At 50.8% G+C, this 24,272-nt stretch overlaps 1 long non-coding RNA gene across 1 annotated transcript; it reads right to left on the reverse strand.

Moving 5' to 3' along the window:
• Positions 1 to 408: 408 nt before the first annotated feature.
• Positions 409 to 13,231, reverse strand: LOC113596650 (uncharacterized). Its single transcript, XR_003417468.2, has 2 exons — positions 11,815 to 13,231; positions 409 to 658 (listed from the first exon to the last, which is right to left on the reverse strand). It is a non-coding gene; the product is annotated as an uncharacterized LOC113596650 (long non-coding RNA).
• Between the last annotated feature and the right edge of the window lie 11,041 nt (positions 13,232 to 24,272).

The following is a 24,272-nucleotide window of genomic DNA, read 5'->3' on the forward strand; positions in this document are numbered from 1 at the left end:
CTAAGAGAGCAGAGCTTAAAAGTTCTCATCATGAGAAAGTAAATTCTGTAACCATATGGTGACCAAGGTTCACCGAACTTATTGGGGTGATCATTTCACAATATATACAAATATTGAAGCGTTACACTGAACACCTGAAACTAGTATAATGTTGTGTATCAATTATACTTAAAAAAACAAAACAAAACAGAAATTCAGAGCCAGTGTTCTTGGCCTCTATGCTTGAGGTTGCTGTTGCCTTGCTGGTCCGCCGAGGGACACGGGGATGAGCAGGGGACAATGTCACCTGGGGTGGTGTGGCACAGCCCCAGTGGGTGTTGACATCTGGGGGAGATAAGCCCCCCTGTCCTTCCTCTCCCCCCCCCCTTTTTTCTCTGTGGCTGCTGCAACAAATGACCATCAACTTGGTGGCTTAGAAAAACCAAACTTTATTGTTTTCCAGTTCTGGAAGCCAGGAACCCGAAATTAGCATCACTGCACCAAAATCAGGGTGTCGGCAGGTCCATGGTGTGTCCAGAGGCTCTATGGGAGGGTCTGGCTTCTTCCAGCTTCTGGTGGCTACTGATGTCCCTTGGCTCGTGGCTGCATCACTCCAATTTCTGCCTTTGTGGTCACATCACATTCTCCTCTGTGTGTGCAGTCTCCCTCTGCCTCCCTCCTACAACAGATGTGATGGCACTTAGGATCCACCCAGATATTCCAGGATCACCTCCCCATTTCAACATCCCTAATTTAATCCTATCTACAAAGGCCTTTCTACTTAGAAGGTAACATTTGTAGCTCCCTGGTATCTTTAGGGACTGTATTTCAGCCTACACATGACCCAAGGGTTTTTATTGGGATCATCAGCATGAGCTATTGTATTCCAAACCTGCCTGCCTTCTCTCACTGACCACAGGGCCTTGACTCTCCCATGTCAGATTCTCCCTGCTTTTCCCCTCAGCATCAGCTTTGCGAGGCTGGTGACAGAGACACAGAGGAGGCTGCCTGGGTGGTGTCCCCCACGTGTGCCCCCAGAGCTCCCAAAGCTTGGGCTGAATGCCAGAACACCAGGCCCAGAGAGGAGCCTCGTTTGTCCAGAGACAGAGCAAATCGTTCCTTCCTCCCTTCAACAAACCGTCACTGGATCCCTTCCAGGTGTCAACCTCTGTTCCGACTGCTGGAAACAGAGAGGTGACGAAATCTCCCAGCCTCTCCCCTGGACCTCCAATCTAATCAAGAAGAGAAAAGGCAAATTAAGCTGGCCATTCATTTCTAAACATGCACAGCAAATGTGAAGATATCATAGAGAAGGATGCGTGAGTGGGGAGAGAATAATTTCCCCTACAAAGGCTTGAGACGGTTAGCTTCTGAAGGCTCCGGGGCGGGGGGGGGGGGGGGGGGTGGGTTGCATGCAGCCCAGGTGGGTGGCAGCCAGGGGGAAAGGAACATTCCAGGCCAAAGGAACGACATGCAAAGTGGTCTAGAGTCCGAAAGGGTGAGGGGGGCTGAGGGAGCTCATATGGCACAGAGCTCTGTGTTTGGGCATCCTTTGCTGTCTGCAGTGGGTCGAGGGTTCTGGGATCGATTAGCGATGTCTGCCCCTGGCACTGGGTAAAGAAGCAGTGGTCTGCATGCCATGGACTCGCTAAATCTGGGCTGGTGGCTTCGTAAACGAGTCCTCTTCTCTGGACTCTGACGAGAAAATCTTCCAACCCTGAGTGGCCCTCGTTATGCGGTGAGGGAGCTGACAGATTTTTATGAAGAAGGGTGACTTGTTTACCAGTTGGGAGTCTTTCTGCCTCGTCTTATACAAAGCATCTTCCACATTCCATCTTGTTGAGTTTCATAGCAGAACTTTATAAAGCAACCATCCTACCCGAAGGTGACCAGCTCGTTTTTAATGGAAAGCAGAGGCATGAATCAAGCAAGCAAATATTCTCAACCTTATTCCCCCCAACACTACCCTTTCTGTAATTTTTTTTTCCAGAGGAAAGGTGAGAGGAAGTCTTTGGGAAAACTGGCCTCACCATCAGCACATCTCAGACCCTCACATGTCTGGCTCAACACCCCCAAGCAGCAAACCAGTACATGCCACAGAAAAAAAAAAATTCTAACAAGACATTAATAGATAAATAAAAATAGCTTCCACAAGAAATGACGAGGACTCACGCAACAAAATGATTTCTTTCTGTGTGCGTAAACTCATGAATAATCAAATCGCACAGTCCCCAAATGAGCCAAGTACAGCTCTTGTCAACCCTTATCCCAGTTTCCTCCTAGAAGGTCACCTCGAACCTTTGCAGGCCGGGGTGGCTCTGCCCCTCACGGCTCTTCCTCCCACCCCCTCCTAGCATCCCCACCTCCTCCTTATAGGGGAGAAATTAATTCCCAGTGCTATGGAAACGTGCAGAAAATCTGAATGGCAGGCTGGGGCAGTGCCCATGAATCATCAAGCAGAAAGGGGAGTTCGATAAAATATTGGGGGGGTCCCCAGGCCATGGCTTTTGTGAGCTGAACCAGAGCCCTTGCTTCAAGCCTTTTTATGTGTCACATTTTAACCTACCAGCTGCCTCGAGAAGCAAGATGATCTTCCCTGCCTTTTTTCTTCTTCCTTTAAAAAAATTATTTTTTTATTTTTTTATTTTCCCTCATGTGTTAAGGGAGGAAACAGTGACAGGGACAAGTGACAGCTCGCTAATTATTCCCTTACTGCCACTGCTGTTCTGGCTTTGGACGCATTGCTCATTTCTCCCCGTCTTCGCACTGAATAATGCATGGGTCCCTATCTGTATTCAAGCGGCACCTCCGGGGACCGCCAGCCTAACTAGCTGATAACTGATTCAGTTTGTAAGCAGGGCCTCTGGGAGTTGCAAGGAAAAGTAGCCAAGAACAAATTTAACACTTCTTTCTCATTTCTTCAGAACATCAAGGAGAGGCAGGTTGGGAAGCAGGTGGGGGTATGTGCTGAGCCCTTGGAGGGCACTTGACCTCAGGTTAGGAGAAGACAGAGTTTTGGCTGTGCTGTGGGGAGGGAGGAGAAGGAGGAGGAGGAGAAAGTTAGTTGAGGGCTTGCTATATGAACTAAACATCTTGCATGCATTGTCTCTTTCAAAGACAAGAACCCCTTGATGGCAATGCATTAGCAGATATACTGGTTAGCTTCTACCATGATAATGCTGCGTAACAAATGACCTCCACATTTCAGTAGCTGTCAATAACATATATTTATTTTTTCTTGCTCAGGGGTCTGCAGGTGGGTCAGCCTTGCACTGATCTCGGCTGTGCTCAGCGGAGCTTGGCTGCAGACTGCAGGTCTGGCTCAGATATGCTCCATGTGTCTCATTCCGGGTCCCAGCCTGGAGGAGGAGGCTCCTTGATGGCAAAGGTGCTGTCACATCTCTAGCCGCTGCCTGTATCACGTCTGCTAATAGCCCATTGGCCAAAGCAAACCACAAAAGCAAGTCTGGTGTTGAGGGGTGATGGAGTAAGTGTCCACCACCCTGAGCCCATGGCTGGGGTGTAGAGGTCTAATACTACCATAGATGGAATCTCCAGAACAATCCTTTTTCGAAATCAGAACCTTTCATCCCACTGCCCGAAGCAAATACAACATTTACAAAAAGACTTATACCTGTTAACCTCTAGATTGGGCTTCTCATTAAATAATACCAGGGTCTACAAATCAAAATATAGCGATAATCTAAACGGCAATTTTTTACCCAATGTCTACAGTACCAAGTACTGTTTGAAGTGCTTTTATATATATCAACTCATTTTCTCCTCCTGTGAACACAAGAAAGTAGGTACTATTGTTACCCTGTTTCACAGATAAAAACAACAGGCACAGAGAGGTTAGGTTATTTCCCTGAGGTCACACAGCTGATAAAGACCAGGGCCAGGGTTGGAGGCCCGGCTGACTGCAGACCCTCTAGTTAAAAATGGATTGTCATATAAAAGTTTGAATTTTGGACGTAGATGCTATGGTTGAAATGTCAGAGTGCAGTTGGCCTGGGGAAATATAACTGGGAATAACTGGGAAGGGTTAGGGTGGTATCTGGGCCAGGACCAATCAGTCTCTGGGGGTCTGGACCTGCTTGAGAAAAGCCACTCGCACCCAGCCCCACCCTGTAGGTAGAGGGCTTCCTGAGTCTCCCTCTCTCTCTAGGTCAACCTCAGTCCTGCCAATGGATGATGTGTTCAAGAACCTGCTGGTGGAATTGCTAACTTTCTCCCACCAGGCTGGGTGGGCCAGATTTCTCTGGGAACTATGGGTGCTGGAACAACACCTGGCTTTCCATCACCAAATGCTCCCCTTGCCCCACTTGGACTGGTGACCGCCATCTCCCTTCACCCTCCCCTTCTTCCCCGATTGGATCTGGTGGTGGCTCTTGCTTTATGGGTCTTGCTTTATGAATGACAAGGGGACAGGGTAAAGGTGCACCCATTTTGAGGTCAAATGTCTATCATCTGGTCCACTTTTAGAATCAGAAATCTGATCCTTCATGAGATGAAAATGGGTGCCATCTTGATTCCACGCTCTAACAAGGGTCGTGCCCGTTCGCAGGGCTTTGGGTTCTTAGAGCCTCACACAGTGTGTGGTGCATCATAAGAGCTCGGGGACCCATGGGTGAAAGAATGAATGAATGAATGAATGAATGGCTGAATGAATGCTCATCCGCTCAGATAAATGCTTTTCAGAGAAGTGAAGCCATTTCAAAAAGACCATTCTCTTGTTCAATACCTACGGAGCACCTACCATGCATCGGGCACTGTTCAGAGAGGCTAGGTATCCAAAATCTTTGTTGTCATGGGCCAGCAGATACCCAACATAATGTCAGGTGGTGAAGAATAAGGCAGGAAGGGGGGAGGGAGCGTGGTGAGGGCTAGCGTAAGCATTCTCCCCTTCTTGGGCGTCTTCTCCATCTCTACTCCAGGCACTGTGCTAGACGCCTCATAAAGAGCTCCCCCACCACCCCGATTGTATCGTCATCATACCCATTTTACAGACAAGGAACTGAGGCTCTGATAAGAGCCTTACTTTGGTAGTCACACCGCGAGGCTACGAGAGACCCAGTCTGCCTGCCTTGCCTGAACCGGGCAGGCAGGTGGGGTTCCCTGGCCCTCCCAAGGCTGGCGGGTCAAGGAAGCCAGGTGCTAGGGGTGGGAGGGCTCTTGGGACCCCTACAGCTGTCCCCTGCCTGGGTGTGCCATCTGCATCCAGTTGCCCAACGTTGTCTCCTGGGGCAACACTGGGCTCTCTGTCACAGGAGCTGCATGTCAAGGCAGAAGCGGGGGAGGCAGGCGGGCGTTAGCAGGTGGTTTAAAATAGCAGCACGTCCCCATGGCTGCAAGAGCTTGGTCCTCCAGCCTGGTGAGAACACTCCGGGAGGAGATTCCTCAGCCTGGCAGCTACCCCCTCACAGGTGGCCCCTTTGTAAGGAGCCAGAGAAATTGTGCTCAAGTGCACGGTCCCCCCGCCCCTTGCTCCCAGGGTCTGTGGGATGAAACCCGCACTCCGCTCTCCAGAACCTTCACAAGCTGCCCCTCCCCGCTGTCCTCACACTCCTTTCTCTGGTCACCCTTGCCATACTGCATCCAAGACGTCCCTTGTGCCATTGCTTTGGCTGGTCAGGCTGCCTGGAAGGTCCTCTCTGCTATCTTCCCCACCTGGAAAATACATGGAACGCAGCAGGTGCTCAAAAAACGCCAGTGGGATCCACTTATACGTGTTAAAATCTTACCCTTCGCACTTGGCTCACTTGTCAGTACCTCTGAAGAGTCTTCTAGATTCTCCCAGGGGCAGAATTCCTCCTCCTTCCAAGACTCTATGGCCTACACTCGGATCGGGATTGGAGAAACCTCCAGTGCTCATGGCTGTCTCCAAGCCTACTGACTAGGTTGGCTGCTGCACCGATGGTAAGGGTCACATTCTCTCAAGCAGGGGTGGCAGATAACGGGCACATCACGGGCACACAGGCCAGAACTCTCCTAGCCATGCACCTGGCAGACATTGCTAATCAATCACAGCACCTTTCTTCTCAAGCCCTGGAGCCCCAGGCAGCCATGAGCAATTGACTGGAGTCGGCATCAGGATGATGCCTTAATGGCTTCCCACTCCCAAGTGTCATTGCCTACTGTCTTCAGATAAACGGCCTCTAGAAGCTTGCCTTCGTGGCCTCAGCCATCAGACTGGGAAGCTCTTGGGGGCACGACAGGGACATTCATTTCAGCAGCTCCTCCTCCCGGCACAGAGCCTGGAGAACACTAGGCACTGAAGAAATGTCCGTCAAGTGCGGGAATCTGGGAAGTGGGGACAACCCATCATGGTGTGCTGATACATACAGAAATGCCTCACTAAGTCCACTGCAAGTCTTTTGGGTCCTTCTTCCCACCCTCTCCCCCTTGGTCTCTGGGGAGCAGTCAGGAACCCGGGAAACCCAAACCGTGGGTTCGTTGAGATCAGTTCCAAATAAAAAAATGGTTTCCCCAAGACTAGCTGCACAGAGACACAAGGTCAAAGATAAAAGATCCTTAGAACATGGAGGAGAGAGAGGGAGCACCCAAGAAAGCAATCTTGCCAGGTCCTGTCACCTCCCTGAACCTCAGTGTCCTCATCTGTAAAATGGGGATAATCGGACTGCTGTGAGATAATGAATGGAAGGTCCTCATTAGAGTATGATGATGCTATCACACTGCTCACAGAGATCTTCTCATACAGGGAAAGCTGCCTTCAGAGAATCTTGAACTCCGGCCTCCCTCTGATTCCCATCCTCCTGGGACCTCTCGCCTCTGGGAGAGGTCCCAGAAAGGAGGCCCAGGAGGCAGGGACCCCCAGAAGAGGAGGGCTTCGAGTTCTCTGAAAAAGGGAAGAGAGGGAGTCCTTCCCCTGGGCGTGGATGCCATTACATCATCACTCTGTGGTCCCACTTTACAGATGGGGAAACTGAGACCTGAGAAACAATGAAACCAGCCTAGTGTCATGGAATAACAATTATCTGCATCTGAACCCATGGTATTTTGCAGAGCCATCCTGTTTATTGGAAAGGTACCCACACTTATAACTCATTCATTCATTCATTCATTCATCTGTCTTCAATTATATTGAACATGTTTGGGAGGAGTTCACAGTCTAATTGGGAGAATGGGGTGTGATCTGACATGCTGTTGAATTACTTCAGTATCATCGGAAGAGTAAGCCAATTTTGGGGATAACTTCACAAGAGGGCTATATTGGCTGGGTTTTGCAGTATAAGTAGGAGTTGATGAGGTAGCTAAAAGGAGGAAGGGCATATCAGGCAAGGCAGATGGTAGGAGCAAAGGCAGGGATCCATGAAAAAGCTTGGTGTGTTTGGAGACCATTTGGCAGACTTGTGTGCCCCACCTTAGGGACTATGGTGCTGTATAAGCAGTAGGAGAAGCCACAAGATATAGAAAGCTGGAGCCTGGAGGTCCCTCCACGGCATTTGGGCTTTTCCCTGTGGGCATGGGAGTCATGAGGAGGTGTCCTGGTTCAATTGCTTACACCTCAGCTCCTACTTTCCCTCGCACTCAGCTGCCTGGTGCCAGCCCCGGGATGGGGCAAAGATCAGCATGGACTTTCTGCACCGACCATGCTGCTTCCCTGGAGAGACCCATGCCTAACTTCTGCTCCAGGAATTTAAGCCCCAGAGACCCCCAAAGCACAGAATCCCACTGCTGAGACCTCTCCAGCTCACGGACCCGAAGATTTAGTGAAGTGCGCCATTCACCTGTCCATTTGGTCGTTTGGTTAACACAGCTGAAAAGCCCCTAGTGGATGATGTATTGGTTAGTTACGGCTGCGGAACAAACCACCCCCAAATCAGTGCGTCACGCCAACGACATCTTACTGAGCAGTTATTTGTCTGGGGCTCATCTTGTCGGAGTCCATGTGTGCATCCGCTGGTCTGCACAGGGCTCTGCTCCACACCGGGCTTGCTGGGGGTGGGGTCCTGTTCCATGTGTCTCTCCTCCTCCTCCTGGCAGGCTAGCCAGTGAGCAGGGGGTTGAGGCAGGCAGAGGAGGTGCGGGAGGGACACAGGGGAGTGTCAAGGGAGCTCTGGGATATTTGGCTGTGAGAACTCACAGAATCTGTGAGTCCGAGTCTCTGTGATGGCCCTTACGTGCTCCCGAGGGGCCGGCCAGGCTTGTACCGGTGGGGTCCCCAACCCAGGTTGTGATAAGGAGGGTCAGGAATGCCCAGACAAGGTCATGTCAGGAGTGGAGGAAGTCCTCATGTTTTTGGCTGCTCCCTGTTTTCCAGTCAATGCTTGAGGCTGAGTCCACCTTTTCCAACGGTCAAGACCCCACCCCGGATCCACTCGGTTCAGCATCCCCCGCTTCAGAACCTCCCTCCAAGGGCCGCCCAACCAGCTGCGAGGGGGAGCAAGCTCCCCCTTTGCTCAGTGGCAACCCCCTTGGGGAGGAGGGAGCAGATAGCAGAACGGTGCTATTTACAAGCTTTCAAATGGCTTATTGAATCATAAGCTGAAATCACAGGCTGTAACCAAATCAGCGAGGACCAGATTCAATAAAGTAAACAGGGAGGGGGGATAAAAAAAATCCCACCTAGAAGCTTGTTAAAGCCCTTCCCTGCCTCTCCCGGCCTTGGTTTCTTAACGTCTCATTGTTTCTGGCGAATAAACCCGGCCTGGTCTGGTTTGATTCCAGTGGCTATTAATTCCATATGTGGTTTATGAATGGAGGAAAAGGCCGTCATTACGTGCTCTTGGAACTTGAAAAGAACCCAACGGGTGCCTCATCTGTGCCCTGCTGGAGCAGCCGAGGACTTTGCTACAGCGCGTGGGTCTCGAATCCTAACAAATGAGTACTTTTCGGGTGGGGAGCCGGGCCGCCCACCATGTGCGGTGGTGACGGTGAAGTCTCCACGTACAGGGTCCCTGCTCCTAAGGAGGTCCCGGAGACACTCAATGACTCCGCGGGGGTCCTGTGTGTGCACGCGGGACTTCACCCTTTATAAAGCACCTTTGCACATTTTACCCGAGTTATGCTACGAGCTCAGGACGCATAACGCCGGCACAGCGCCCGTCCCAAAAAAAGACATCCTCGAATATCAGCTCTTGTTGGTGTTACGAGCGGTATTTCCTATTAACTGCAGGCCTACTGTGTGCCCGACGCTAAGCGTATGTTGCCTCCAATTCAGTCAAATTCTGCAAACCTGGCATTGGTGTGCCCGTGTTACAGACAAGGATCCCGAGATGCAGCCTGGCCCAAAGGCATCAGCGGGGAAGGACAGATGTTGGAGTCAACCTCAGAGCCGCCAGGCTCCAAAGCCATGTTGTGTGCACAGACACTAACTCTGAGAGGGAGGCAGGGCACTGCTTACTTTTACTCTGCTTATCAGGCAAGTAACCCGGTGTCTCAGAGAGGTTAGGTGGCCGCAGAGTGCAGCAAAGCCGATCTCAGGGAGACGTGACGATGCCCTTTTCTGAACTAGCCGCGCAGGCTTTTGTTACTTTAGAGGTCACATCGGCGCTGGCCAGCTGCCTCACTTCACAGATGGGTAAACTGAGGCTCAGAGATGTTAGTGCCTCGTCCAAGGTCGTTCAGCCAGGAAGTGGCCAGAGCTAGGATCTGAACCTACAGCTGCCTGTCCCCAGAGCTTGTATCCCCACCACGGCCATGCCCAGTTCTGGAAAAGCAATTGTGTGGCCCAGATGCCAAGCCCCTTGTCCCCTGGATGTGCCTGATGACAATGCCCGCCCTGCTTTGACGGGGGGGCCGACTACATCCTTCTCCAGCTTGAAACTGGATTCCCTGATCTAGAATCCCCTGATTGTAGCCTTGACCTTAGGATTTAGATCAAGGGGCACCTGGGTGGCTCAGTCGGTTAAACATTGGACTTCAGCTCAGGTCATGATCTCAGTGTTGGTGAGTCTGAGCTCCACATCGGGCTCTGCGCTGACAGCTTGGACCCTGGAGCCTGCTTCGGATTCCGTGTCTCCCTCTCTCTCTTTGCGCCTCCCCCGTTCAGGCTCTGTCTCTGTCTCAAAAATAAATAAACGTTAAAAAAATTAAAAAAAAAAAAAGATGTAGATCAGATTCAGAATAGCAGAATACTTAAGAACCCGGGACTTGGGTTCATTTCCCAGCTCTACCTACCTCTGTTTGTGAAACTCTGGTCAAGTTATATTCTTTTTAAGCCCCCAACTTTCCCATCTTTAGAGATGATGGTAGAGGCATGTTTCTTCCCGGATTATTGTGAAGTCAATACACACAGCTAACATTCAATGAGACGTTTCTAAACACTGTGCACGTGTTCGTCTCCCCAATCCTGTACTTACCCCCACATTACCGGTGAGGACACCGAGAGAGTAAGGTGACTTATCCAGGGTTGCATGGAGTTGGAGTCTGTACCCAGACCCAGGGTGTTCCCGAGTGCCCTCGTCACCCAGAACCCTCAGCTGCCTCTCAGTTAAATGAGGTAGTGTCACAGCCCACGGGAAAAGCAAATGAGGGTCCCATCGTTTTTGTATCCCGGAGGATGTTAATGTTTTACTGTGCAGAAGGAGGCTTCCAGTTAACAACAAGCAAAGCCTCCAGCTGCAGGGCTGGTCCTGGCTTTGAGGGAGGTTTACCTGAGAACCACACTCCACCTCTGGAGCACACCTATCTGACCCTGGTCCTTGGCCAGCCCTGCTTCCTGCCTCTACCCTCCATTGAAACTGCTGCTTCTTCCACTTCTGAATGTGCCCTGTGCACTTTCCTGGCCCTGAGCCTCGCACCTGCCACACCTGATGCCTGACTTTGCTTCCCTGCCCTGGACCCCCAGCAAGCACAGACTGACAGAGTCAGCTCAAAACACCACCTCCTTCTTGAAGCTCTGGAGACGCACCCCCAAGGCAGGATGAATACTCCTCTCTCTGTGCTTCCCGCGGGGTGGAGTGGATCCCCCTTGGATCCTCACCCATCCTGGTTATGATGGCAAGTCTGTGTGTCTGTCTTCCCCACCAAGAAATCCTTGAGAGCCGGAACAGGGTTACGTTCATCTCCATATTCCATCTCTATGGAAATGGAATACAAAATGTTTATTGAATGAAAAAATGGGACAATGAATGGACGAATGAAAGAATGAATGAAAGCATGGATGAATGAATGAATGAATGGACGAATGAAAGAATGAATGAAAGCATGGATGAATGAATGAATGAATGAACGAATGAACGAATGAATGAGGTTTATCCGCCTGGTTGGATTATAGCTGATGTCTAATCATCCATCATATGGGACGTGAATTCTGCTCCCAGCAACCTCACTGCATTAGAAGAGGCACATTACTTTTAAGTACCCCAGTTTCCCCATCTGCAAATGAACAGGGCACTGACTAGCCCGCCTCCAGAAGCATTTTGTGATTGCAGATTCTTCCTCTCCCCTCCTCCCCATGCCTCCTCTCTCAAGGTCCCATCACGGTAGTCTGGCTTCCCTGCACCCCTTCTCTCCCTAGCCCCCTCTCCCCCATCACCAGCAAGGGTCCAGAGATTTCCTACGTAAATCCCACTTCTCCCCAATCCTCGCTGCTTCTCTGTGCCGGGCCCGCCTGTACTGTCGCCTCTTGCCTGGATGCCTATAGTAGCCCTCAACATATCTCTCTTCTGCCCTCCAGCTCCCTCCACGCACTGCACACTCAGCAAAGAGTGCAGTGTTTTCAAAACACAGGCTCCCTGGGTCCTGCCTCAGCCCCGGTGCAGGGGGCGTGGCTAGAGTCCCTGGAGCGGGGGCGTGGCTAGCCGGCCCCGCCTCCCGCTTGGGTTCTGTGGCCACAGTGACCTTTTCTCTCTGACTGTGGCCGCTTACCTTGCTTGGTCCATCATACCAGCTTTTGCACGTGGTGCTCCCTCCGTCTGGAAAGTTCTCTGCCTCCTCCCCATGATCAGATTTCAGCCTGCTTATCAGGAGCCTTAATCGGAGGACGCACAGGGAAGCCTTGCACAAAGGCCTCCCCAGAGGAGATCAAGCATTCTTCTTACATCAGCTCTCGGGGCTCCCATTTCCTCCGTTTCTCAGCCTTTCTCCCGGTTCCCAGTTTGCTTTTACTTGGGAGAGTTTACACATTTGTCTCCACCCCTGGACTCAGATAAAAGATACCTAAAAGCAGATCACACTCTCCAGACACTATCTCCAGCACCCAGCCCCACGCCCGCAAGTACTCACAAACGTCGGAAAATTGGATCGACGTGTTCTCCAGCTCAAGGGTCTTGTAGTCCCTGTCCAGACCTCAGTTTCACCAACTCTGAACTGGGCTCAGGATGTCCCATCTCTCTGTACATGCCGGCGCTCTGCAGGAAGTCTCCAGAACCACCTGGAGCACAGCGAGGTGCTCTGAGGTCTGGAAAGGACCTCAGAGCCTCATGGGGTCCTCATGGGGGGGACCCAGGCGTCATGATAACCGGGCCACCTCTGGATTTCGCGGCCATCTGCTTGGCTCGCTGAGCACTGGGAACCAGAGCCAGGCCCCCGCGTCCTGTGAAGGGTTGGAGCACAACGTGCTCTGTGTTCAGATCCGCAGAGGGAACAGAGCGAGGTCACTGTACCCTGGTTGAGGCGGTCATGCTCTGTAAGCGCTGAAGCCGGGAGGAGGTGCCGAGGGGCTTCTCCGGAATTTCCAGAAGAAACTGCGGGCGTTTGTGCTTCGCCCATAAGACAAGCCACAAGCTTGAGCTTTTCCAGTGTGGTTTGGCAAACCGGATTTTTTATAGTCCCCAGTGAAAACTCTCTTTTCTAATCAGTTTACATTTAAACAGACAGTATTCTTGTTTATCTGCAGTTGGTGTTTATTCCTTTAGAATTATCTTCCCAACGCCTGGCGTGTGCAGGCGTTGCCCCACATTGCCGTCATGCGGGCGGGCAAGGCCACCGTCTTTTCTGGGCCCAGAAGGGAGCCTGGAGATAACAAAACCCATGGTTTTGGGGGTGCAGACGAGCAAAGGCCTCTGTGGGAGCAGCCTCGTCGGGGGAGGGGAGTGGGGAGCCACAAACCCTTCCCTCAATGCTTCCCTGAAGAAGCATTTTTTTCCATTGCACTACTTTAATAGTAAAATTTACTGTTTTAACCATTTTAAGATATTTTATTTATTATTTTTGAGAGAGAGAGAGCACAAGCGGGGCGGGTGCAGAGAGAAGGAGGGACAGAGGATCTGAAGCGGGCTCTGTGCTGACAGCAGCGAGCCCAATGCAGGGCTCGAACTCACCAACCACAAGATCGTGACCTGAGCCGAAGTTGGACGTTCGACTGAGCCACCCAGGCGCCACCCGCCACCCCCCCCCCCCGCTCCCCACCGTTTTAACCATTTCTGAGCATGCTGTTTAGTGACACCAAATACGTTCACACTGTTGTGCAGCCATCACCACCTTCCTTTTCCAGAACTTGCTCCTCTCCCAAAAAAGAAACTCTGTCCCCAGTAAATTATCATTCCCTCATCCCCCTCTCCCCCCAGTCCCTGGCACCCACTATTCTACTTCCTGTGTCTATGAATTTGACTCTGCTAAGTACTCCGTATAAGTGGACTCACACAGTGTTTGTCCCTTTGTGTCTGGCTTAATGCACTTAGCATGACTGTCTTCAAGGTTCATCTCGACTTCAAGGTTCATCTCGTCTTCAAGGTTCATCTTGTCTTCAAGGTTCATCTCGTCTTCAAAGTTCATCTTGTCTTCAAGGTGTCTTCAAGGTTCATCTCGTCTTCAAAGTTCATCTTGTCTTCAAGGTTCATCTCGTCTTCAAGGTTCATCTTGTCTTCAAGGTTCATCTCGCCTTCAAGGTTCATCTCGTCTTCAAGGTTCATCTTGTCTTCAAGGTGTCTTCAAGGTTCATCTCGTCTTCAAGGTTCATCTCGTCTTCAAGGTTCATCTCGTCTTCAAGGTTCGTCTCGTCTTCAAAGTTCATCTCGTCTTCAAGGTTCATCTCGTCTTCAAGGCTCATCTCGTCTTCAAGGTTCATCTCGTCTTCAAGGTTCGTCTCGTCTTCAAGGTTCGTCTCGTCTTCAAGGTTCGTCTCGTCTTCAAGGCTCATCTCGTCTTCAAGGTGTCTTCAAGGTTCAAGGTTCATTGTAGTAGGTGTCTGAATTTCCTTCCTCATTAGTCTGAGTCATAATCCACTGTATGGACATACCGCAGTTTGTTTAACCACCGATGGACACTTGGATTGTTGGCTATTGGGGATAGTGTTGCTGTGAACTCAAGAGATGCTGTTTCAGTCCAAGTCCGATGCCTGAGAAGGAAATATCGGCACTCATGGAGATTAATGAGCCCATAAGGTGCGGTGGAGAGGGCTTTCGCGTGGGGGGGGGGACTTCTGCTTGAACCCCAGTGCTGTCATTTCCTGGCTGTGTCAATTTCCTCACCTGGAAGAAGAGGGAAAGAACACCCGTCTCCTTGTGCTGGTGTGAGATTTAGAGCACCGAAGGTGGTGATTGGCACAGAGCAGGTGCTCAGTAACGTGGGAGGCCTTACTCATTTCATGCTCCCGCCCAGAACCGCCGTGCGCAATTATGTTGTTCGCTGCCTACGGGCACCTGGTCCAGGTACTTGCGTTGCCGGTCTAAATCCAAGGGACAGCTTCCAGCCACACAGAGGCTTCTGCGTGCTCTTGAAGTCCCCAGTCTCGATCGGCATAGGCACACAGGCTCATCCATAGTCTGGCAAGGCACAGCAAGGCTAATCAACCAGCGTAAGGCCACACGGCAGCACTCAGAGCCTTCTCTGGTATGAGGACCTGGCGCTAAGCCAGAAGAACAGAATAAGGTGTGCAACCGGGAGCCTTACGCAGGCAAGCGGAGGAGGGCCCTGGGCTCCCCTCGGCGGCTCCCCACCTCCCCCTCTCGCATTACGAAGCAGAAACCGAAATGAAAGCTAAAAACTCCATCTCGTGCATGGCCAGGCCCCACCTTGGGGAGGTGGCCTCAGAGTGGCCACCGAGACAGGGCTCTGCGTTGTGGACTGTGCCCCCCTCCCAGCCCCCTCCCCGACTTGTTCCTTCCATCCTGGGATCATTTTCCAGACAGCCCAGAGCCCAACCCGCCAGACTATTTAGTCTGGGTTTGGTGACCCCCGTCCAACTGCAGGCAGGCCGCGCTCAGGTTTCACGGCCTCCTCGGTATGATCACTGCAGGCCCCCTCCTGGCTGGCCCTGCCCTGGCTTCCTACACAAACACTTACCTTCAGGCAGAGGATTTCCTGGAACACGTGGTTAAAGCAGCCACCGGCTTCCAGAGGGAGCTCTGAGGCCCTACAACACAGCCCTCTGTCCAGAGTCCTGCGGGCCCCCATTTGTCACTCTCAAACACTCGGACTTAGCTGGATGGCCATTGCCGTAACCTCTCCCCGACTCCCTTGACCCCTGACTACGGTATACGCAAGTTCATCAGCAGAAAAAAAAAGCGATACGAATTCAAAATGCTTTCCCATCGGTGAATGGGCACTAGATCAGCTATTTGTTCTTGTCCCATGTCTCAGATGGGGAAACTGAGGCCCTGGAGAGCGAAGGAAAGGGATGAGCCCAAGCCCATGGGACGTGGCAAAGCCGGGAATTGAACTCGGATCTTTGGGCTTTCCGCGTCACCTCGACTTCGAAGTGGTTCCGTCTCTGCTTCTACTCTCTCCCCTATCACCACCTCTCGTCCCTTCTGGGCTCCTCACTGCCTTTTAACAACGTTGTCTGAGAATCTCCCGACACCTCCTGAGACACTAGGGAATCGGGTGTCCTGGAAATAGAACTTCCTTATTCTTGTCTCTTGGGTGCGGTAGCACAGTCGAAGGAGATGTCGGTGGCCCCCGCATCCTGGAGAACTCCGACATGATAAGCCAAGTGCCTGTAAAAACCTGTGTGTCTGGCACTTTGCCAGAAGCGCTGGCAGTAACCAATATTAATGGCTCCTATTCTGTGAGCGCTCAGGGTGTGCCAGGCACTGTGGGAAGTTCTTTATGTGCGATTCTTTTGGGACGCTGAGGTAGCCACTCTGTCTCCTCTCCGTTTTACAGCTCAAGACACTGAGGCCCAGAGCGGGCAAGTGACTTGGAGAGAGTCACACGGCCAGCAGGCAGAGGAGCCTGAACTCCAGCCCAGGAGCCACACTTTTCCCCTCCAGAGGATTCCATTTCTGGCTCACCACTCTCGGTTAGGAAGGAGGGAATGGGGCGTAGGAGTCTTTTATACACGGCTGCGTGGGTTTCTCTTTTTCCCCTTCACCGTGAACGCGCTTGGTTTTCACAATGCTAAAAACAAAGTGACATAATCCACGATAACAACAAAAAGAAGCAACATGATCCATGTTGGTGCCCAGTTGATTTTCCTTTAAATGCGTTGCATGTAACCAAGCCCTCTTTACGTCCCCCTTCACGCGCGCACCGGGGCTAACTGCTGTTGACAGTTTGCCGTATATTCCTGCAGATTTCACCCCCTTATCAAATGCTAATATATATGCAGACGTATCCTTTTATAGGGCTTTCGAAGCTGTACATATTTGCAATATTTGATTTTTTAAAAAGTCAATACGGGATGCATTGCTTTTGCAATTGGGAAGAGAATAAAGATATGAAAAATTAAATCAAATTGCAAAACATCCCCAGGTTGGGCCTCTCAAAGTTGCGAAGGCAAAGTTCTCTTCCGGCAAGTCCCACGCCAGCAAAGCTGGATTCCCCCCAGAGATGCCCAGGAGCCTGATGGCTGGCCCTTGTGCTCGGCTGGGGATGAGGAGTAGGGGGACGCATCCGATTCCCACCTGCTCGCCTAGCCACCCCCTCCCCGCTGCCCCTGGTCGATAAGCATTGTGTACAGTTTGCTGACTCAGCAAAACACACCCCTCCTGCTAGCTCTCTGTTCGGATTGGAAGGTGATTGCCTACTGGCCAATTAATTCTGCTTTAATTGCTCCGGCTCTAAAACACAGGCCTAAACAGCTAATCTGGCGGGGGATGGGGGGAGCAGCAGGGGGGTTCCCCTAACCCTGCAGATGCTGCTCTACCAACTCTGGGGAGATGCTGGAAGAGTCTGGGCAAAAAAAAACCCCAACGTATCTCTGCAGAGTCCTCCGGGTCATCTGGAAGGAAGGGGCCACAGGCCAGTGGGGGGTGTTGCCCAGAAAATGAGCCAGAAAGCAGTGGAAAGGTGGTGGTGGTGGGGGCGTCTAGCCTCACTTCTGGCATTTATTACTGCCTGACGTGATCTCGTTTTTTTTCCTCCTGTGGTCTGCCTTCCCCACCTCCCCCACCCCCCACAAATGTCAGCTGCCGGAAGGCAGGGGCCCTGTCTAGTTCAGGGCTGTATCCAGTGCTCAGAGTGTCCAACATACAGTAGGTACTCAATAAACAGTGGCTGATTTCAATGAACATATCATGCCCTTCCTAAATCATCCCCTGCCTGCAGCTGCTAGCGAAGTCTCTGGAGAATTGCAAGAGTTCAATGGGGAAACTGAGGCCTCGGGAAGGGGGTTGGTTTCATCAGGCCGGTGCCTGGCTCAAGCCGCCTTTCAATTTTGCTCTGTAAGGATGGTCTTTTTCCAAATCGCCCTGTCACCTCTGCAGGACTAGTGAGTGAGCCTGTCACCGGCTGTCCAGAACAGGAGGGGACAGGGAGTATCTGTGCCACTTTCTTCTGAAAATGGCATCTGTATCAAACTACCCCTGGACCTCGCAGCCGGCTCATTACACACCAAATACTGAGTTCTCTCCTCGGTCTGTGCCTGGGGGGCCATTTGCGGGGGGGGGGGCACTTAGAACTGGCTCTCCTGGGGATCAGCAGAGCCGGCCCTCGAGAGGAAAATGGTACACATCTAATCTCTGACCTTCGAATGAGGGCAGGGACTCATCAAAGATTTCAGATGGAGGGACAGGGCCTCCGCCTAATTCTGTCCTCACCTCAAGCCATTCTTGGCTGCGGATGCCCTCCAGGGTAGCCGGGAAGGTGGGGGAGAGGGGGCCGGGAAGGAGGAAGGAGGAAGTGAGGCAGGAGCAAAGGAGAGTAGGGGAGCCAGCAAGGCAGGCTGGGAAACAGCACAAAGGGGGCAGGAAGCAGAGGAAGAAAAGAAGACAATAGACAAGGATGCCAGCCCATTTGGGGTGGAGGGAAGCGCAGGAGGAAACACACAAAGCCAAAACAAAGAGCAAGAAATAAGGGGTAAAAAGAAACTCAATAGGGCTTGAAACAAAGCCATGGAGAAAACAAAGGGAATGAAAAACACCAGCAGCAGCACCAGGAGAGAAGGCAGTGGAGGCGTCCAGAATGTCATCTGCCCATCCCGAGGGGCATCTGGGCCAACCGCCTGGCCCCAACCTCGCCCAGGTCCCTCACCCCAGCACTGGTACCCACCAGCTCCCAGGAGCCTCTGGGGCAGACAGCTGGGCCTCCTCCCGCCTCCCCAGCCCACCAGCTCTGATTGGTCAGTTTCCCAGGGCAGGGAGGTGGGCTATGCCCACCCATCTTTGCCCCAGAGACCCGCACGGGCTTCCTGAAGTGTTCTGAGCCACCCCGAGTCCTCCCTCCCCTCCTTCCCCACCACCTAGAAAGCTGTCCAAGTGGAACAGCCTGCAGCTATTACAATAAACACCTCAGCCGCAACCTGTCTCTCATTTGCATATTAGCAGCCTTAATTCTGATGAAATATGCAAATGTATGCAAAATGAAATTCATCTCATAATGACACAAGGCGATTAAACAATTTTTATGCTTAAATATTCTGTTTAATGAAATCAAACAGACCTGCGCGTGTGACAAATTCTCCACAGCATGGAGAAATTAGGGTGGATTGAAAAAATAATAAAAAAATAAAATATATATATATATATATATATATATATATATATATAAAAGAATACCAAACCACTAGCACCCCCAGCACAGCCTAGATCTGCTTCACCTTTTTGGTAAAATGAAAGGGGGGAAAAGCGTGTTTTTGATAGCCAAATGAACTGAAAATTATGTTACTGAAAACTGTTAAAATAAGTTAGAAGCAATATGCCTTTGTTCCAGCCTCTTGCAAGTAACCTCCAAACCCCACCCTGCTCCGCCACAATATGGCCATAATGTATTTGTCCTCCAAGGTGCTGGAGGGAAAGGAGGCCCACTGGGCAGCAGGGAAGCCGATTCGGGCACCCTCTCAGTGCCAGGGAAATGGAGCCAAGAGCCCTCCACCCATCTACCACCGGGAGGCTGGCCAGCAGTGTCTCCCAGACAAACTTTCTTGCTCTGCTCACCTGGGCAGAGCATGGTCTTGCCCTGGCCATTGGGAGATAGTTTGAGGGCATTTGGGTTCTTAGCCTTGTTCGAGTAAAATCTATTCTGGTATTTACCTGGAGGAAAAGGGGGAAGAGTCAAGCAGGAGAAGGAGGAGAAGAGGCAAGAGGGGGAGGAACAGGGCACAGAAAAAAGGATGAAAAGGAAGAGGTAAAAGATCGGGGAATGGAGAAAAGAGGGAAGGGGACAAAAAGGATAAAGAAAAAGAATCGGTAATGGCTAACAGGTTTGATCCATGGCTATGTGTTTTTGTGTGTTTGTTTTTGTTTTTTTAATATTTGATCTCCTGGTCTCTTCCTATCAACCCTGTGAGTTGGGTATTGGTATAACCAGCCAAGGTTCAGAGAGGTTAAATAAGTTGCCCAAAGTCACACTGGCTTATCTCTAAGCCAAGGGAGAATTCAGAATTTGAATGCAAACACAAAGGATGCTGAAGCTTTCTCCCAGGGGGTGAGGGTGGGAGGGAAGCTGGTCTACAAACTCACCTTAGGAACTCTGGGATATTTGGGTGAACCACCAGGAGTTAATTTCCCTACTGACCCTTAGGCTCCTGGGAGAAATCCATTTGGGGATCGAATGGGGGCCCATGGCACTGTGTGAGCAGTAGTACGTTAGTCTTCTCTGTCCTCCTCATAGATAGGGCCCCCGCACCCAGCCCCCCCACCCTCTATTTCATCACGTTTTAACTACTGATTTGTTTGTTTCCATCTTCCAAACAGAATGTGCTTTCCAGCCCGGGCAGGACTCCCCGCTGGCTCACGTGGAATGCACTCAGGAATTGCTTGTTCCTCTTGTGTCTTGACTTGTTTCCCGGGGTCAAATTCACCCTCAACGTGGCTGGGAATGCTTCCCCAGCGTCCCCTTCATTTCTCAGTCCTGGAGTAGGAAGAGGAGCTATGTCTGGAACCCTGGGCTTCCTGGGGGTGAGTGATACCCAAGAGGAGGGAGCAGCTCCTTTGAAGAGGAAAGTCTTGGTAACCAGTAACAAATGAAAGCCTTCAGCTCCTATGGGGCAGAGATATCTCAGAGAAAAGTTGAAAGCAGATTCGAGATCAATCTGTCTGCTCTCTCCCCCACCCCAGCTCCATGCGGCCACCTCCTTTTCATGGACTCAGAAGCAGGAGGCGGGGGCCAGGGAGACTTTGCTTTTACCTGTGCCCTGTGACCTCCAGCAACTGGCCTAACCACTCAGTCTGCCCAGCTGAGAAATGGGAGGGACCTCTTCCCATAATTCCCGAGTTCTCGTTTGTTTCTGATATTTTAGAATTTTTCTTCAAAATCCAGAATAGGCAACTTAAAAAAAAAAAGATAATAAAGGCAACCACAGCCTCCACATGGCCATGATTTACCGAGGACTGCCTGGGCGTAATCTGCCACTATTCTAAGCGCTGGCTTACATTTATTATTGCTTAATCCTCACGCTCCTGTGAAGGAGGAGCTATTATCATCCCCTATGGCAACGAGGGAAACAGAGAGTCAGAAACATCGGGTTGTTGGTCTGAGGTCACCTAGCTGGTGAAGAGGCAAGCCCGGGACTGAAACCCAGGCATTCAGGCTCCAGAGGCTCCTTCTCTAGTAACAGCAAAGGCTAGCATTTGGTGTATGCCTGACACAGCGTGGGGCCCTCTCATAGCAGTCCTGGGAGGTAGAGAACACATTTATTTCTGTGTTATAGATGGAGAGATGGAAGCCCAGAAGAGGCCATGGGCATGTCCAAGGTCACACGAGCAAGCCCCTGGCTGTGCAGACAAGTATCCAGGTACCCCAGCTTGAGGCCAACAACTGTGCGAGCAAGAAAGATGCCTTGAATCCTCCAACTGATTTCTAGGGATTCTGGGCCATTTATCATCTCCATCCCCTCCTGGTCCTAAGGTTGATGGACTTTGAGACAGGGATATTTCATTAGAAAATTAGGAGAAGTATTTATAATTAATATTTCAATTAGAAAAGATATAATTGAGAAGATATTAGCTTCATCACACGGCTGGTGACAGCCCAAGGAAGTGAGGGCACATTGCTTTCCTGGGGAGTGAGGTGGGCCCATCTCATCTGCTTAATGAGGGAGTCACGTGGCCCTGGAACAGGATAAAGAAAAATGTTCAGTTCAGCAGAGCATCACTGTGATAGGACATCGGTACCCCCATGTCTCTGTTTCCATGCCTGGTACTGAAGGAGACAGCTTAATATGGTGGTTGCTACTTTAGCAAAAAAGTTATGAGAATAATATTTACAATTCCGAATTCCTTATTCATTCAAGAAATATTTATCTGCGTGAAGCTCTAGGGACACAGAGCTAAATTGGATATAGATACTGCCTTCAAGCATGCCAGTATACTTGGAGGTACACACTAGGAGATTACAACAATAAATGTAAATGGCACAAATACAGGGCAGAAACAGGCGAGGCATTTCTTCACTGTGGGGTATCAGGGAAGGCAGCCTGGAGGATGTGTTAACTAAGTCTCCAGATACATCTTGGAGCTTTCCAGAAAGGGAAAAGGACCTCCAAAAGAGGAACTAGCATGGTCAACAGTGTGGAGATGAGAAACTGCAGGGTGGGTGGGAGGTGTGCATAGCTCACAAATGGTGCTGGGCAAAGCCCTGGGGAAAGAGTGGCAAGAAATGAAGCTGGCGAGATAAGAGGGAAGACCAGATGGGAGGAGGTCTGCATGCTTATCTTTCCTCTGCCACTGGGTAACCTTGTGATCTTGATGAGGTCACTTCCTCAACTCCCAGAGCTTCCCTTTTCTCAGTTTTGAGAAGGAGGAAGGATAAACCCTCAGCCTGTTGTGAGCATCAAGCATGCCTGGGAGTGCTTGCTCTGCCATTGCCTGCTCTCGCCCTGTGTCACTGAACATCTCAGATCCCAATAGGAGATTATCATCAGAGACAAAATCAGTAAGGAGATGATCCCCTATTTAGGCATCCAGATGCTACTTGCCTCTCCATGCATGAAAAATGAATAGCACCAGCTTGCCCAGGACAAGGGTTTCTGAATAGAAACCAGAGCCCTGCACCCTCATCTCTCACCCCTGCCCATATGCACCCAATAGTCTTGTGTATGAATCCCAGAAACCACACTCTGCTTGTTCCCTCCCTTTTCAGAAGCTCCCAAGGCTATAGGAAGTGAGCTCAGGCAAAGCTGGCAGAAACCACCACCTTCGGGGCATAGCATGAGATCCTGGAGAGGCAGGACTGTGGGCACCCTGAGATCCTGCATCCCTCTCTGTGTTGGCCTTTGCTTCCAGCCGATTGGATACAGATGGTCCTCCTCCTAGGGCGAATCTGTGAGCTCACCATGTTTTTCCCTGAAAGAGCAACTTTCCCCCTTAATAGAGACTTTGGGGATAAGACACAGCTCCTTCCATCTCAAGGGGCTCACAGTCTAGAGAGACTAGAGTCACTAGAGACGACTTTTACTTTCTTCCTTCCACTTTTCAATGTCTCTCCGTCCTCCCTCTCTTCATCTCTCTGTCCTCTCTCCCTTCCTGCTGTTTTCTCACACAATTGGAAAGTGTTGATTTTACAAAAGCACTAAAGCTATTTCCAAAAACAATATCAATTGTCATTACCCTGGGACGTTTTATCGCCAAGCTCCCTGTCTCCTGCCAGTGGAGGGCTGTCAGACCATGGGGCCCTGGGCGGGACAACACCCTAGAGGAACGCCCAGCTCTCCCTTCTGAACCCTGATTCTTAGCAGGTGCTCTCAACGCCTTCCATTCACCCAGACTCCTCTTTGAACTCTGTGCCTTTGAGGTGACTGTGAGGCAGAGCCAGTTGTTCAGAATATCCATTGTCCCTCTCTCCTGCCCCCATCCCAGCAGGAAACAGTCTGTTCTCCCCAAAAACAGATGCCAGGAAATCTGGAGAGAGTCCCACTTAGATTTAGGCCCATCCTATCCTTCCATCAGATCGGCTGAAAGTCAACTTTTCCTCGGAAACTGACCAAAAATATGAAGAATAAAATCCCCAACAAACCCCAAACTCCCAACCACCGCTACGTGTCTGCTTTTCCATGGCAAGGACAAGCAGAGAAATCTGATCCCCCCACGCTTCACAGGGCCAAACTAACTCCGTGTGGATTGTCCATGAGGAGGGCTGGGCTCCGTGCTGAGTATCCTGCCTGACGAGGGGGCTTAATGATTTGTGCAGACCCACGGCACTCCAGCCAGGGCCCGGAACACTGTGCATTGATTCCGGGGATTGAAAGTCCCTGCTCCTGTCCCCCCGGGTTTTCTTGCATTCCTTCTTGTTGACTGGTTATCCCTGTTCCTCCAATGACATCCAAGAAGTGTGAGAAGGCCCGAGGTGGAGATAATCACTTTCCCAGGCTTTAATTAATTTGGTGTCATTGGCTAATTAGCTGTGGGTGTCATTCAGTCCATTAGAGACTCTAGGGTTGCTCATGTTAGGAAGGTCCTCAGGGCCATCAGGCTCCATCCCACAGAGGCAGGGATCAGACTAAGGAGGAAAGGGAGTGGCCCAGGGTTGCCCTGCAAGGGAGGGGCTAGCCTAAGAGTCAAGGCTGGGTCTCCTGATTTCCAGCCCTGTGGTCCAAGCCCTAATGCTCGCTCGTTTGATTTAATTTATTTTCATTACACGTGCACTGCATTTATGCATTGCATCATCCCACACTCCTCCTGTCAATAGACTCCAGTCACATCCAACTTTCAACATTTTCTGCAAACTCATAACTGCCTCAGGGCCTTTGCACTTGCTGTTTCCACACCCTTGGCTCTGCATGGTCATCTCTTTCTGTTTATTTGGGTTTTAGCTTAACTGTCATCTTTCTGAAGGGCATTCTTCATAAAATCTATGTGGCAGACAGATCCTAGGGTGGCCCCCAATAATTTTTTTCTTTTCTAAGTTGATATATAGTTGAAAAACAATATTATATTAGTTTTGTGTTGTACAACATGGCTCGATATTTGTATGTATTGCAACATGATTACAGCAATAAATCTGGTGAACATACCTCACCATCCATCATCACAGGTTTTTTTTCTTGTGATGAGAACTTTTAAGATTTA

This window comes from Acinonyx jubatus, chromosome D3, assembly GCF_027475565.1.
Source record: "Acinonyx jubatus isolate Ajub_Pintada_27869175 chromosome D3, VMU_Ajub_asm_v1.0, whole genome shotgun sequence".
In the NCBI taxonomy this organism is placed as follows: domain Eukaryota; kingdom Metazoa; phylum Chordata; class Mammalia; order Carnivora; family Felidae; genus Acinonyx; species Acinonyx jubatus.